Source organism: Muntiacus reevesi, chromosome 4 (assembly GCF_963930625.1).
Source record: "Muntiacus reevesi chromosome 4, mMunRee1.1, whole genome shotgun sequence".
NCBI classification, from domain to species: domain Eukaryota; kingdom Metazoa; phylum Chordata; class Mammalia; order Artiodactyla; family Cervidae; genus Muntiacus; species Muntiacus reevesi.
In genome coordinates, this window is record NC_089252.1 from 171397814 (window position 1) to 171415356 (window position 17543).

Here is a 17543-nt window from a genome sequence, read left to right on the forward strand (position 1 = left end):
GTAAATACCTGCATGTGGAATGGCTCTGTATTCATTTATTTAAAATGTGTAGTTATTCTTGGACATGAACTTGGGCAAACTCTGGGAGCTGGTGAGGGACAGGGAAGCCTGGCGTGCTGTAATCCATGGGGTCGTCACGAGTTGGGCTGAAGAGTTGGTGACTGAATAACAGCAACAACAAACATTCTTTTGTTTCGGCAACGTCATTTAATTTTTTTTGCTTGTGGTAAAATACACTTTACATAAAACTTACCATCTTCACCATTCTCAGTGTACAGTTCAATGGTGTTAAATCTATTAACACTGTTGTGTCGGCGTCACCACATTCATCCCCATAACTCTTGTTTTTTTGGTAAAACTGAAACTCTGCGTCCATTAAACAGAAACTTTCCGTTCCCTCCTCGCCCTAGCCCCTGGCCGGCACCACTGTACTTTCTGTCTTTGTGATTCTGTGCGGCTGCTGTAAGTGCCTCACATAAGTGAAGTCACACGGTGTTTATATTCCTGTGACCGGCTTATTTCACTGAGCATGATGTTCTCAAGATTATCCATGTTGTAGCATATAGAAGAATTATTTTCCTTTAAAGGCTGGGTAACCTCTCTCTCTTTTTTATGGCTGCCTGCAACACGTGGGATCTTAGTTCTCTGACCAGAGACGAACTTGTGCCTCCTGCAGTGGAAGTTCGGAGTCTTAACCCCTGGACCACCAGGGGAGCCTCTCATTTGGCGATGGTTTATAGTTTCATTGTATATCTTTCACCTCCTTGGTTAATTCTGAAATATTTTGCTCTTTTCTATTCTAAATGGATTTTTTCATATTGTTCATGTATAGAGATGCAACTGATTTTTGTGTGTTGACTTTGTAACCTTCCATTTTGCTGAATTTATTTATTAGTTTTAAAAGCTTTGTGTGTGTGTGTAATCTTTAGGGTTTTCTACATAAAAGATCATATCATACGCAAACGAAGATAATTTTACTTCTTTCTTCTCAATTTCGTTGTTTTAAAATTTATTTTTCTTGCCTAATTGCTCTGGCTAGAACTTCGAGTGCCGTGTAGAATAGAAGCGGTCCTTTTGCTGTTCCTCACTTTCAAGGCGGTTTCAGTCTTTCCCGGCGCGTGTGCTGTGTGCTGTGGCCGCTTCCCCGGCCTGTGCTGAGAACTGGCGGGTCTTGCCCAAGACTGTGCCCAGTGTTCTCGATTCACATCTTCTTTGGGCCTCTCAGCAGTATTTCAGATATATTGAACGTTTCTTAAGTTTATTTCTAGTTATTTTATTTTTTGGTCAATATAAGACATCTGTTCTTCATTTCGGAGAAGGCACTGGCAGCCCACTCCAGTGTCTTTGCCTGGAGAATCCCAGGGATGGGGAGCCTGGGGGGCTGCCGTCTATGGGGTCGCACAGAGTCGGACACAACTGACGCGACTCAGCAGCAGCAGTTCTTCATTTGTATCTTCTAACTTGTTTCCATTTGCATATATATATATATATAATTTTTAATTTCTGTTCATTTATTTTGTACCTAGTCATCTTACTAAGTACTCTCATTGTTTATTGTATTTACTTATTTTTTTAAAGTCTTTATTGAATTTGTTACGATATTGCTTCTGTTTTATACTTTGGGATTTTGGCCGCGAGGTATGTGGGATCTTAGCTCTCTCACCAGGGATTAAACCCACAGTCCTTGCATTGGAAGGTGACATTTTAACCACTGGACTGTCAGGGAAATCCTTTTCATTATTTATAACAATTGTTTCTATTTAATTATTTGGACTTTCTGGGTCTAAAATGATCTGTGTAAATGATGATGATTTTACTTCTCCCTTTCCAATTTTTACATCTTTTATTTATTTTTTATTTTTATTTTTTTTCTTTTATTTTTTTCTTTTATTTACTTGCTTTAACTAATGCCTTCAGAATAATGTTAAATAGTAGTATGGATACTAAATTCCTGAACTTGTTCTTTTTTTTCCCTTCTATTTGTAGTTTTTAAAAAAAGATTTAATTGGAGGATAATTGCTTTACAATGTGTGTTGTTTTCTGCCATACCGTTTTCCTGTTCCTGAAATTAATAGGAATAGTTCTAATACTTTCCCATAGGCTATACGTATTTTTCTCTCAGGCTTTCACACAGCCTTTTACACTTGGCTCTGTATTTCTGGGGTTAAAAGTCGCGGGCTCCGTTTACCTGGCTCCCTTGCTGCCAGCTCTGCCGACAGTAAGCACCCACGCAGATCAGCCTGCGGAGCAGGGGGCGCCTCCTGTTTCCTGCTGGGCGGTGAGGCTGTCGTTGGCAGCGGCCGTCCTGCAGTCGCGGCGGGGATGGGCGATCCCGGCTCGTCAGCCCGAGCCAGGGGCTGCACTCCTTGCAGCAGCTCTAGCTCTGCCGACTCTGGCAAGTGGCGAGCGTGTTGTGACAGCGTTGACGAGAGCGCAGCGGGGATCCGAGGGAGCCAGCCCCGGGGTCTCTGGGTACCGTCCTTTCCTCTCCTTCTTCAACCTTCCCAGCATCCCCACTGAAACCCGTTCCGTACATTACACTGCTTCTGTTTGAAAGTGCTAGGATGAAACCGCCTGACTGGACCTTGACTAACGCATCCATTCAGAATGATGTGAACTTTGAGACTGAGGTAAAAGTACTTCGTAGTGTTACGCAAGTGTTGAGATGAATATGTCATTCCAAGTCCTCTATCCTCAATCCTATCGTAACTTTTCTTCTATCCTTACTCTCAGTTGATGAATTTACCTCATACTTTATGGGAGAAATGATCAGATGTAAACTTTATTTTCTATCACAAGACCTGCAGATTTTCTGCATCTTCTCCCGTCCTTCCTCCTTTATTACAGTGGAGGCTGTGTTGTTCTGCCTAGGGTTAATCTCTCTGTTTAGGTCTCTATTATATCCCAATTTTTTTTTATTACTTACATAACAACTTTATTGAGATAATTCACAATTCACATGCCATAACATTTACCCATTTAAATTATGCAGTTCAGTGGTTTTGGTATGTCTAGAATTGGGCAAACATGACAGCAGTCAATCTTAGAACATTCTCTTCACCCCTAAAGAAACTCTAGGCTTAGTAGTGCTCACTCTGTTTTCTCCACGTTTCCCATTACCACCAACCTGCCTTCCATTTCTATGGGTTTACCTGTTCTGGACATTTCATGTAAATGGAATCATTCTGTTTGTAGCTTTTTGTGATGGGCTTCTTTCACATTGTGCAATGTTTTCAGTGTTCACTTATGTTGAAGCATGTATCAATGTTTCAACCTGTTTATGTCCAGACAACATTCCACACTGTATGAGGTACTGGAATGTGTTTACGCATTCATGGCTGAGGTTCATTTGGGTTGTTTAGACTTTTCCTGTGTTATGAACACAAGAATGCAATGCTACTATGAACTCTAATCTTAGTTTTATCTCCTCTTTCTCCTAAATCATTTATCTCTATCTCTTCATGGATCTTTCAACATACTGACACGTTCTAATATACACCAGGTTAATAAAAACTCCACTCTCCTGACTCTGTGCCTCCCTGAGCTCCCACCTTGTTTTATAGATCGACTTCACAGTCATAATTCTTGAGTCACTGCTAATATTATCTAAATCTCTTCACCTTTCATTCATTCTTCCACCCCCTCTCACCCATTGCTCCAATAAAAACTGTTCTTATCTTGGCTGTGGATGACCTTCACATTGCAAGATCCAGTGGCTATTCCCTGTTCTTATCTTATTTGACCCCTCACCAGCTTCAGTTGCCCACTACATCCTCCTTGGAATATTGTCTTTTGTAGGATGTACCAACAGTCTTATTCTTCCTTTTTTTTTTTGGCTGCATTTATGTTGACCAAAGCTTGGCTCTCTGTGCACCAAAGCCAAACAGAAATACAGAGACAGAGTTATGGAGGAGAAGAAAAGAGTGGCTTTGTTAGTTGGCCAGGTTAAGGGGAGCACAGTAGGATAGCACCTCAAGAGCTGTGCCCCTTGTCCCTGGTGGTGGGGAAAGGTTATAAGGTCAGGCAGGGGTATGTGATAAGGACGTAACAGTTTTGTATTCTTTCTTCTGCAAAGTGTAAAAAAGGTGGGGTTGCTGACAAGATTAGGGTGTGTGCAGGGTCTTAGTTTACCATATAGGAGACAGCAAGAGAGGCAGTTCAATCCCTGGGTCAGGAAGATCCTCTGGAGTAGGAAATGGCAGCTCACTCCAGTATCCTGGCCTGAAAAATTCCATGGACAGGAGAGCCTGACAGGTTACAGTCCATGGGGTCCCAGAGTCGGACATGACTGAGCACGTGTGCACCAGGGTCTTAGGTGGTCCAGTCTCCTAATCTTGATGAACCTCTCAGGTGCTTTAATCTTGCCTCAGGTGGCTTCATTGCTGTTCCTCCTATGATTAGTAACTGTTCTGCTGTTGGGAACTGAGAAAAGGTCATGGAGGCTGAAAGAAAGTGAAGTCGCTCAGTCGTGTCCGACTCTTTGCTACCCCGTGGAATGTAGCCCACCAGGCTCCTCTGTCCATGGGATTTTCCAGGCAAGAATACTAGAGTGGGTTGCCATTTCCTTCTCCAGGGGATCTCTGCAACCCAGGGATCGAACCCAGGTCTCCTGCATTGCAGGCAGATGCTTTAACCTCTGAGCCACCAGGGAAGTCCTATGGAGGCTGAAGTCTTGCTTATAAGAAATGGGGGACAAAAAAGCCTCCCTGCCCAGGAGTCCCACAGGGCTCTGCTTGGCATCACTTTGGTCTTCATTTTGGAGCTGTGGTGGTCAGGCTTAGCTGCCCGGTGGCATGTGGAATCTGAATTCCCCTATCAGGGACTGGGGCTTCTCTTGCGACTCAGCTGGTAAGTAACCTACCTGCAATGCAGGAGACCTGGATTTGATCCCCGGGTTGGGAAGATCCCCTGAAGAAGAGAAAGGCTACCCACTCCAGTAGTCTGGCCTGGAGAATCCCATGGACTGTGTAGTCCACGGGGTCGCAAGGAGTCGGTTGCGACTGTGTGACTTTCACTCTCACCAGGGATTGGGCAGGCGTGCCCTGCATTGGAAGGTGGGTTCTTAACCGCTGGTTCACTAGGGGGTCCCCGGTCTTCTGGTTTCTGTATCACCCCCCGGTGTTACTTCTTAGACTCCCCCGCCCCTTTTAAGGTCTTCTCATTTGCTCAGTCTTCTAAATTTGTTTCTTTGGGTTTGATCTTGGGTCTCCCTTTGTCTACATTCTCTCATTAAGTAATACCATTCATTTTCATGACTTTAAATACCGTGTCTATGCTAATAATTCACATATTTATCTCTTTGGGGCAGTTTTTCCCTCTGAGTTTCATTTCCCTCTGAGTTTCATTGCAAGTTTCACTTACATACCCAGTTGTTTACATCTTCCTCAGCAAGTTTCTTGGATGTGTCAAACTTGATGTGTCCAAAATGGGGCTTATGACACCCCTCAAACCTCTTCTTTAACTCTCTGCCTATTCTCTTCACCAGCTCAATAATGGCACAATCAGTTACTCAACTGCTCAAGCAAAAACCTAGGACTTAATTTACTCTCCTTCTTTTTCCTTTCACTCTCCCTCTCCCCATCACTTCTTTCTCCTTCTTGTATCTTATCATTCTCTCTTTTTAAAACTTTGTATAATGGAAAAATTTGAATTTTAACAAAAATTAATAAAATAGTATAATGCACCCATGTATATATCATCCAGTCCCAACAGACTTCAAACCATGGCCAGTCTTGTTTCATCTACATGCTCATCCACTTTCCCTTCCCACCTCCACTGAATACTGTTTTGAGGCAAACTTGTGATTGTCAACTTAAAAAAGATGCACAACCTATAGAGTTGCAAGTTTTACTTGGGGCAAAATGAGGACTGCAACCTGGGAGATAGCACCTCAGGTAGGTCTGAGAAATTGTTCCAAAGAGGTAGAGGGGGAAGGTCAATATATATGATTGTGATGAAGGGAGAGTTCAATGCAACCCAGCACTTATCTTACAGAAGGTTTTCTGCTAGTCAAGAGGAGCTGATGTCACCTTAAAGGGATTTTAGTGCTTTTCTAGATATGAGAGGGCTTCCCTGATAGCTCAGTTGGTAAAGAATCCACTTGCAATGCAGGAAACCCTGGTTCAATTTCTGGATCAGAAAAATTTGCTGGAGAAGGGATAGGCTACCCATTCCAGTATTCTTGGGCTTCCCTTGTGGCTTAGCTGGTAAGAATCTGCCTGCAAAGCGGGAGACCTGGGTTTGATTCGTGGGTTGGGAAGATTCCCTGGAGAAAGGAAAGGCTACCTGGAGAATTCAGGCCAGAATACTGTCCATGGGGTCCATGGGGTCGCAAAGTCCATGGGGCTGCAAACAGTCGGACATAACTGAGCAACTTTCACTTCACTTAGGTGTGAGAAGATGCAAGGACTGGAATCCTGAAATCAGTTCCTGAAAATGACTAGTTATCTGAAGATCTGTTCCACCAGTTTCCTTGGAGCACAAAGTGCCTCATGCTCCACCCTGAACTCCCTTTAGGGTGTGTTGAAGGTCAACAGCTGCAGCAGGATGAGATTCAATCTCTTCAGAGACAGATGGCAAATGCCCTTGGCAAGCACCGATTTGTAGCTGACATCATTTTGAGCCAGGAGGGAAGGGGATAGGGCACAACATTTAAAAGAATGACACAGCCATAGGACGTGACAAAAGCTGGTTAGAACCAACTAGGTCCAAAATGGTGGAAGATTCCACTCCTAGTAGAACTTGAGCCTCATTATACCTTCATTGAAATACATCAGCTAATGACACACCCATCAGTGCCGTGATAGTTCTGAGACCCTCCATCAGGCAGTTCAGTTCAGTCGCTCAGTCGTGTCCGACTCTTTGCAACCCCATGGACCGCAGCATGCCAGGCCTCCCTGTCCATCACCAACTCCCGGAGTTTACTCAAACTCATGTCCATCGAGTCGGTGATGCCATCCAAACATCTCATCCTCTCTTGTCCTCTTCTTCCACCTTCAATCTTTCCAAACATCAGGATCTTTTCAAATGAGTCAGCTCTTCACTTCAGCTGGCCAAATTACTGGAGTTTCAGCTTCAACATCAGTCCTTCCAATGAATATTCAAGACTGATTTTCTTTAGGATGGACTGGTTGGATCTCCTTGCAGTCCAAGGGACTCTTTAGTTCTTCTTTGCTTTCTGCCATAAGAGTGATGTCATCTGCATATCTGAGGTTATTGATATTTCTCCCAGCAATCTTGATTCCAGCTTGTGCTTCATCCAGCCCAGCGTTTCGCATGATGTACTCTACATAGAAGTTAAATAAGCAGGGTGACAATATACAGCCTTGACATACTTCTTTTCCTATTTGAAAATAGTCTGTTGTTCCATGTCCAGTTCTTCCTGACCTGCATACAGATTTCTCATGAGGCAGGTCAGGTGGTCTGGTATTCCCATATCTTTCAGAATTTTCCACAGTTATTGAGATCCACACAGTCAAAGGCTTTGGCATAGTGAATAAAGCAGAAACAGATATTTTTCTGGAACTCTCTTGCTTTTTTTGATGATCCAGCGGATGTTGGCAATTTGATCTCTGGTTCCTCTGCATTCTCTAAAACCATCTTGAACATATGGAAGTTCACAGTTCACGTACTGTTGAAGCCTGGCTTGGAGAATCTTGAGCATTACTTTACTAGTGTGTGAGATGAGTGCAATTGTGTGGTAATTTGAGCATTCTTTGACATTGTCTTTCTTTGGGAGTGGAGAAGGAAATGGCAACCCACTCCAGTATTCTTGCCTGGAGAATCCCGTGGATGGAGGAGCCTGGTGGGCTACAGTCCATGGGGTCGCAAAGAGTCCGACACGACTGAGCGACTTCACTTTCTTTTCTTTGGGAGAGACCCTTCATAAAAGGCCAAAAAGTGGGAGGTGGCCCAATTCCTAGAAATTCACACCCTCCCTCTGAAATAATTTTCAATAATCCTCCCCCTCATTAGTCTATGAAATTACCCAGTCCATAAAAATTAACCATGCCATGTTTCAAGGCTGCTTTTGTAACAGGAATGGACTTCCCTGGTGGCTCAGACGGTAAAGCGTCTGCCTACAATGCGGGAGACCTGGGTTCAATCTCTGGGTTGGGAAGATCTCCTGGAGAAGGAAATAGCAACCCACCCCAGTATTCTTGCCTGGAAAATCTCATGGACGGAGAAATCTGGTAGGCTATAGTCCAAGGGATCACAAAGAGTTGGACACGACTGAGCAACTTCACTTTCTTGTAACAGGAGGGAAGCGGGCAGGGCACAACTTTTGCAAGAATGACATAGCCCAAGGACACAATATAAACTGATTAGAATCAAGTGGGACCAAGGTGGCAGACAAGACAAGAATTTGATCCTCAATCAGCAAGCTAAATGACACACCCAGAAGTGCCATGACAGTTCCAAAGCATTGTCAAAAGACCAAGGAGTGGATGGTGGGCCAATTACTGAAAATCTCAACCTCTTTCCCAAAATAGATGGAATAATCCTCTCACTCATTGGGCTGGCTTAAAACTCAACATTCAGAAAACCAAGATCATGGCATCTGGTCCCATCACTTCATGGCAAATAGATGGGGAAACAATGGAAACAGTGAGAGATTTTATTTTCTTGGGCTCCAAAATCACTGCAGGTGGTGACTGCAGCCCTGAAATTAAAAGATGCTTGCTCCTTAGAGGAAAAGCTATGACCAATCTAGACAGCATATTAAAAAGCAGAGACAATACTTTGCTGACAATGGTACATCTAGTCAAAGCTATGGTTTTTCGAGTAGTCAAGTATGGATGTGAGACTTGGACTATAAAGAAAATGGAGCACTGAAGAATTGATGCTTTTGAACTGTGGTGTTGGAGAAGACTCTTGAGAGTCCCTTGGACTGCAAGGAGATCCAACCAGTCCATCCTAAAGGAAATCATTCTTGAATATTTATTTGAAGGACTGATGCTGAAGCTGAAGCTCCAGTACTTTGGCCACGTGATGCAAAGAACTGACTCATTAGAAAAGATCCATCTGGGAAAGATTGAAGGCAAGAGGAGAAGGGGACAACAGAGGATGAGATGGTTGGATGGTACCACCGACTTGATGGGCATGAATTTGAGCAGGCTCCAGGAATTGGTGATGGAAGGGGAAGCTGGTGTACTGCAGTCCATGGGGTCACAAAGAGTCAGACACGACTGAGCAACTGAATAGAACTGAATTGAATAAAAACTAACCACACCACATTTCACGGCCGTCAGACTTACCTTCTGTGATGGCCCACACTCAGCCTTTGGCATTTGCTTCTCTCTGATCTGAGTAAATCCACTTCTTACCTAACACTTTGTCTCTCACTGAATTCTTTCTGTGATAAAACCTCAAGAACCTGAGCTCTGCTGGGTCCTGAAACCAGGTGTTTCAATACCATTTGGGTTCAAGGGCCAAGCAGGGTTTTGGCTGGATTCAAGTCTTGGCCATGTGGGTTTGAGTCCTAAACTGACAAAACATGGTTCACTGGAGAAGGGAATGGCAAACCATTCAGTATTCCTGGCTTGAGAACCCCATGAACAGTACGAAAAGACAAAAAGATAGGACACTGAAAGATGAACTCCCTAGGTTGGTAGGTGCCCAATATGCTACTGGAGATCAGTGGAGAACTAACTCCAGAAAGAATGAAGAGACAGAGCTAAAACAAAACAACACCCAGTTGTGGATGTGACTGGTGATGGAAGCAAGGTCTGATGCTGTAAAGAGCAATGTTGCATAAGAACCTGAAATGTTAGGTGTATGAATCAAAGCAAATTGGAAGTGATCAAACAGGAGATGGCAAGAGAGAACATCAACATTTTAGGAATCAGCGATCTAAAATGGATTGGAATGGGTGAGTTTAACTCAGATGATCATTATATCTACAACTGTGGGCAAGAATCCCTTAGAAGAAATAGAGTAGCCATCATGGTCAACTAAAGAGTTCGAGATGCAGTACTTGGATGCAATCTCAAAAATGACAGAATGATGTCTCTTTGTTTCCAAGGCAAACCATTCAATATCACAATAATCATATCATTGAGAAAAGGTCCATGTCATTGAGAGCTTTCTCTACCAACCTAAGGGGTTTGGATCTTATTCTATAGGTCATGGGAATTGGTCATACGATCTCATTGACTTGTTGTTGAAAACATCTCTGATTTAAGGAAAAAAGATTGGAGGCAGGGAGACCAGTTCAGAGAGGATTTGCTATGGTCCAGTGAAGGAATAATATTTGGAACAACAGTGGTGGGGGCAGAGAGGAAGAGATTTATAAGAAGGTATTTAATCCCCTTTTTCATTTTAAAAATTTTGGTAAACTAAGTATAACACAAAAGTAACTGTTTAAACCATTTTAAGTGTATAGTTCAGTGGCATTAAATTCATTTCCATTATTGTGCAACTATCACCTAACACTCACCTCCAGAACTTTTTGATCTTCCCAACTGAAACTCTGTACCTATTAAACATTAACTCTCCAAGAGCCCTTGGCAGCCACTAAGCATTTATAATTCTTAGCAGATTACTTTGAGGCTTCTGGCTTGGGTCTCTGGATTCAATTTATCAGAATAAGGAGATGTTGTCTTTTTTTTTTTTTTTTTTAGAGATGTTGTCTTTTGAAGATGGTGAATTTGGTTTTAGCATGCTGACTTTAAATATATGAATCTAGAACTTCGAAGAACATTTTAGGCTGGAGATAAATATTTGAAACCCATTAGCATAGAGTTTGGATCTGGTCCTGAACTCCAGACAAGCAAGCCTTCTTGTGCTCTCGGCTTTGGTTGGATGCAGTGAAACTGCCCCAGGCCAACCACTGGGAGTCATTCTTCACCCTCCTGCTCACTGCCCCCATCCCCATTCAATAAATCACAAAATCTTGCCATGTATTTCCAAATACCTTCTAAACACATCCTGAATCTGTCTCCTCTTTCTTATTCCAACCACCAGTGCTTTAGTTCAAGCCCCCATCATTGGTTTCTGGACCATGAAAACTGTTTCCTAATGGGTTCCTCCTCCTTCTTTTTAAAAAAATTTAATTGGAGCATAATTGCCTTACAACGTTGTATTGGCTTCTGCTATATAACAATGTGAATCGGGTGTAAGTATACACATATCCCCTCCTTCCTGAGCCTCCCTCCCTTTAGGTTTCTAGTTCGGCACCTTGAAATCCATTCTCCACACGGTCACCAAACATGCTTTACCAAAAACACATGCATGACCAAGTCACACCCTTATTTAAAAATATGAATAGTTTTTGCACTGTCTGCTGGATAAGGTCCAAGTGCCTTAAGGTGGTAGACAAGGCCCTCTGTGATTGGTCCCTGATGGAAAGAGACCCCAGCCTCTTCTCTGAGGCTTCGTCCCAGCCCACTCCCTCCCCCACTTCCAGGCTGTTTCTCCCTCTGCCAGGCAGGTCCCTTGCACCACACGGGGCTCGCTCCTTTCTTCGGTTAGATTCACGTCATTGCCCAGCATGGCTTTCCTGATGAGTCCCTGTCCTGATGTGGTTGTAGGCCTCTTTTTCCTCATACTATACACAGATATTAATACTGTTATACTCATCGCATTGCACCTAAGATACCGGTTTACAGATCTGTCCACCTGTAAAGCCTGCTGGACCCAAGGGCGGTCTTACAATTCCCTGTAGCACCAACATAGTTTGCAGAATGGATGAGTGCTGTAAAGGAACGGATGCATGAGAAGGAAACAAAACGCACTTGCAGGAAACTTTTAAGTGAAAGATAAAGCAGCGCTGCATGTGATTAGAGCAAAAACAAAATATGCAGTGACACATTCCAGATTCTGTGAACTGTTTGTTTTTGTTGTTGCTGCTGCTGTGGTTGTTGTTTGTTTTTAACTTTGCAATACCACAGTAATCAGTATTCTAGAAGCCTGGACTTTCCTGGTGGCTCAGTGGTAAAAAGTCTGCCTCCAATGCAGGAGACCTGGGTTCGATCCCTAGGTCAGGAAGATCCCTTGGAGAAGGAAATGGCTACCCACTGCAGTGGGTTCTGCTATATATTCTTGCCTGGGAAACCTCAAGGACAGAGGAGTCTGGCGGGCTACAGACCATGGGGTCAGAAGAGAACTGGACACAAGTTAGTGACTAAACCTAACCCTGGTCCTCAAGGTGCCCCTCGCTCTGAAAGCCAACATTATTGGTTTCACTGGGGCACTTGTTAGAAATGAAGAGTTTTGGGTTCCACCCCAGACCTACTGAATCATGCAGAACAGGATCCCCAGGTCATTCACACATGTATCTGTGTCTGCATGTACATTGAGAAGCTCTGTCTTAAGAAACCACTTTATGGGCTGAAAAGGGAGATGGAGCTTGTGAGTTCAGGGTCCTTGGTCCCCTCGTTTCCTCCAGGAGGCAGTGCTCTCTGGGGCCTGGACATTCCAGAGCTTGGTTTCAGGAAGGAGTGGCAGCGAGGCCTCCATTGAGGGGGTGCCTAGGTGGGCAGAGGTACAGGCCTAACACCTCACAGCACCGCTAAACAGGAGCTGCCTGGGCCCGGGGCTGGGCAGGGCTAACTAAGCCCGACTGGAGTCCAGCAAGGGTCAGACCAGGTCAGCGAGGCGGGGGGTGAACCTGGATGGAACTGGTAGGCGAGACAGACAGAGGCCTGGTCAGTGAGCATGAGTCGAGGCCAGAGGATCAGATGCGATAATTCCTGGTGTTAGGGCAGGGTCCGGGGCTGGGCAGGGCTAACTAAGCCCAACTGGAGTCCAGCAAGGGTCAGACCGGGCCAGCGAGGCGGGGGGTGAACCTGGGTGGAACTGGTAGGCGAGACAGACAGAGGCCTGGTCAGTGAGCATGAGTCGAGGCCAGAGGATCAGATGAGATAATTCCTGGTGTTAGGGCAGGGACTGGGGCTGGGCCCTTAGCTTCAGGAGTGAGGCGAGGCTCAGAGTTGGAGTAGGGGTTAGAATGTCTAGTGCAAACATCGTTCTTGGCAATTCTGAGCAGCATTTTCACCTTTAGAAGCTGTGGCTCTGCTCGAATGCCCAGCTCTGTAGTGCAGTTGGCAGACTTTCACGTAGATGTCCTCTGGTCACAGGAACTCTCAGGAAGCACGGGGAGAGTGACGGGGAGAGTGTGGGCCCTCCGGCGGCCCCGCGTGGTCTCCTCACCACACGTACTTGTTGCCCAACTTCTGTGCACCCTCTCACGTTCCAGTGTGATGCTTCGGTTCAGTTCAGTTCCGTCGCTCAGTCATGTCCGACTCTTTGTGACCCCATGATCCACAGCACGCCAGGCCTCCCTGTCCATCACCAGCTCCCGGAGTCCACCCAAACCCATGTCCATCGAGTCAGTGATGCCATCCAACCATCTCATCCTCTGTCATCTCCTTCTCCTCCTGCTCTCAATCTTTCCCAGCATCAGGCTGTTTTCAAATGAGTCAGCTCTTTGCATCAGGTGGCCAAAGTATTGGAGTTTCAGCTTTAACATCAGTAGTATTTCACAGCAAAAATACTGGAAGCCATCAGATATGAGTTAGCGTGCCAACTATATTTGTTAAGAAGTACTGAGCTCTCCTTTTTTTCCCCTTTGCTGTTGTCCTCATCTTGAGATAATATCGTTTATTTATTTATTTTAAATTTAATTTAATTTTCTGGCCACACCTTGTGGCATGCAGGATCTTAGTTCCCCAACCAGGGACCGATCCCTCAACCCCCACGGTGGAAGTGCAGTGTCTTAACCCCTGGACCACCAGGGAAGTCCCAAGATAGTAACATATATTCTTATTTTTTACAACTTGCATAAGGAGATGAAGGCACACATCCAAAACAGATACAACAATATTAAGGAAGTAACACTCGAAAAACAACATGTTATACAAAATGCACTGAACTGTGAGGCTGAAATTCTGCATTTAGTTACCATTTTACCATGTGCAGGCTACACAGCCTGTCATTTATCTGAGCCTTAATTTCTTCGTTTGTTCCATGGGAAAAATATGTTATGCCTACCTCTCAGATGAGGCTCAAATGAAAAATGCAAGCGAAAGCGCTTTGTAAACCACTTTCATCACCCCGAGGTAAGATATAATTGTGTGGCTGTTATTATTCTGCCAAGTAAATATCAAGATGTGGAAGATCAGAGTAAAGCTTCAGTCAAAGCCAGACTGTTTGTTTTTGACCGTGCTGCCAGCATGCAGGATCCTAGCTCTCTGAGGAGGGACTGAACTAGCGGCCCTGCACGGTCAGCTCAGGGACCTCACCACTGACCCTCCAGGAAATTTCCAGGAGCTCTTTTTACCGAGCTCCCCTTTTCTTCTCTCAGGGGAGAGTGTTGAGGATGGGAACTTGAAGCTGGCACCTGACCTAGGAGGGCTGTGTGACCCAGCAGAGCTCACTAAGGCTTGGTAAGAAGTCAGCATTTTGCTAGGAATAGAATCCAAATCTGAACCTTAGGGGGAATATATGCCTTCTTAATATGAAATCAGATTTTATTGACTTGAGAGAAAAATTAATCCTTGTTACAGTGAGGTGTACTTACTTTTTAGGTAACTTGCGAAAAAATTGCCTACAGCATACTCCATTCATCAAATCAGAGAACTCCTCCCCACTGTGGATCTGGTAAAATCTGGTAGAGGAAAACTTTTATTAACATTTGGCTAAAAGGCTAAAATCTGAAGCTTGAACATGGGTGGAGAAAGAGGAAATCTCCACAAGAAACCTTTTTCTTCTTCAGTCTTGGGTTTTAAGGGCTCCTTCGCTTGTGTGATACAAGGAATGAGTTAAGGCAGCACATCGAGTCTTTTTATTCTATAATGCTCTGTGAGAGCACCCGGGCCAGACAGAAAAGGAATGGCGTGAATCTCCATCACAGCAATAGGAGTGACTTCTTTCCCCTCGGGAAGCCTGGAGAGGCAGGAGAATGCTGGCAGGGGCTGGGCCATGGCCGTGGATGGGGGAGGATGACCTTCTTCTGACCTCCTTGGAGTTGTTTGGAGGAGGCACCACTCTGAGCAACGGAGATGCTGCTGCTTTCGTGGTCAGAGAGAACTTGAGGTTGACTTATCTGAATTTTCACTCCCTTCCTCCCGTAGGGAGCAGAGAAATCCACAGTAGGGCAGAAAGGAGGGGTCTTATTATCACTCAGGGAACCAGGGAAGTTACACGGCCCGGGCCTTGTATTCATGAAAGACCTCCCGTATAGGACTTTGCTATTATTGCTGAATAAGGTCACATTATCTTGGCATTTATTGATGATATTCAAAATTTAGGTTGGTTAAAAAGAAACATAAAAAATGCACCAATGTTTTAGTAACTCTGTTCTGGCATTTCTTTATTTTCTGATACCCCCACAGTCTGAGAAATGGAAGAAGACTAGTCCCCTCTCACCCTCTGGGTGGCCTTGCCTGGCACCAGTGAGTTGTAGATAGGGTGTGCAGTCAGTTATGACATTTCTACGAAGCTCATTCATGGTTCCAAATGTTTCAAAACATTTCAAAGCATTTCCCCTTTCAAGAAAGGCACTGAAAGCAATGGGGAATCATGAATGTCAGTCTAATGGACCATTTACTAATATCACAAAAACTTGTGACCTCACTCCTCACCCAAGCAACTCCAGTCCGGCCTGGCTCCTGGAGCACTCCCCAGAGAGCAGGTCCCCGAGAGCTGTCACTATTTGACCTTTCTGGAAGATCCCTGAGAAGCCCCGCTCACCAGGCTTGTCTTTATTGTCAGTGAGGAAAGCCCTATCATCAGGGAATTGATGAAGTAATCAGAGACAATATTTTAAGATTGTAGCTGCCCAACATGGGTGGACCCTGGAGACCATCATACTAAGTGAAGTAAGTCAGAGAAAGGCAACATCATGTCATCACTTATACATAGGATCTAAAATAATGAATATAAACAAATACATCTTCCTTTTTAAAATAGCAGCAATAACAAAACAACATAGAGCTCCATATCAACAATTCATTCCTATGTATATACCAAAGAGAAATGGAAACATATATCTTCTCAAAACGTTGTACACCAGGGAACTATACTCAGTATTTTACAATAACATAAAAGGGAAAAGAATCTGAAAAAAATAGATATATGTGTATGTATAACTGAACCATTTTGTTGTACACCTGAACCTAACAATGTAAATCAGCTATAACTAAACAAAGCTTTTTGTATGTGAGAGCTTGTAGCAAAGTTATTCATAGTAGCCCCAAAGTGTAAAGAACCCAAGTACTTACTTAAACTGGTGCATGGATAAATAAAATATGACATATCCATACAATGGAATATTATTTGACCACAAAAAGATATCAGTATTGATTCATGCTACAACGTGGATGAACCTTGAAAACATGCTAAGTGAAAGAGGCCAGACACAAGACACCGCTTGCTCCAAGGTTCTACTTACATGAAATATCTAAAAGAGGCAAATCTGTCCAAGAGATACTGGGAGGAGGGAAGAAAGGGAAGCGATGGCTAAGGGGTGCAGAGTAACTTTCTGAAGTGGTGTGTGTGGTGGTTAAACAATGCTGCGAGCATACTAAAACCCATTGGATTGTGTACTTTATTTTTTTAAACTACATATTTAAAATTATTTATTTATTTATTTTATTTGACTGGGCTGCTTGTCATTCGGGCTCTTACTTCCCTGACCAGGGATCAAACCTGGGCCCTCTGAATTGGGCAGGCCCCCAGCATTGGGAAGTTCCCCCATCAGGGAAGTCCCAGAACTTTGTATTTTAAATGAGTGGACTTTATGGTCCATAAATTAGACCTCAATAAAACTGTAAAAAATAATAAAAATAAAAGCAGTTTCCTCTTGATGTCCCTTATATACAGCATCTAAAAAGATATGATACACATGAACTTACAAAATAGAAATGGACTGACTCACAGACTTAGAATGAATTTATGGTTGCTGGGGGGAAGGAAGAGGGGAAGGAAGCGATGGTTAGGGAGTTCGTGATGGATATGTACACACTGCTATATTTAAAATGGATAACCATAATGACCTACTGTATAGCACAGGGAACTCTGCTCAATGTCATGTGGCAGCCGGGATGGGAGGGGAGTTTGGGGGAGAATGGATACGTGTATATGTATGGCTGAGTCCCTTGGTTGTTCACCTGAAACTGTCATAACATTGTTAATTGGCTATATTCCAATACAAAATAAAAAGTTTTAAAAGAGAGAGAGATATATATGTATATATGTATGTATATACTTGGTATATATATTACAAAATAATGTGATTAAATCAACTTAAGCATCTCATAAGTTTGGTTTACACCCAATGTAAAAATATTTAATTCAAAAATTAAAAAGCCCAAAGATTATCTAGGTAAGAAATTACCTGTAATGGAAAAAAAAAAAAAAAAAAAAAAACAGAGGAAGAAAAAACCAGGTTCCTCTTTGCTCCCCCACATTAAAAGGAAAATAGAAGGGACTTCTCTGGTGGCCCAGTGGTTAAGAATCTGCCTTGCAACCCAGGGGTCCACAGGTTCAATCCCTGGTTGGGGAACTGAGATCCCACATGCTGTGGAATGATTAAACCCATG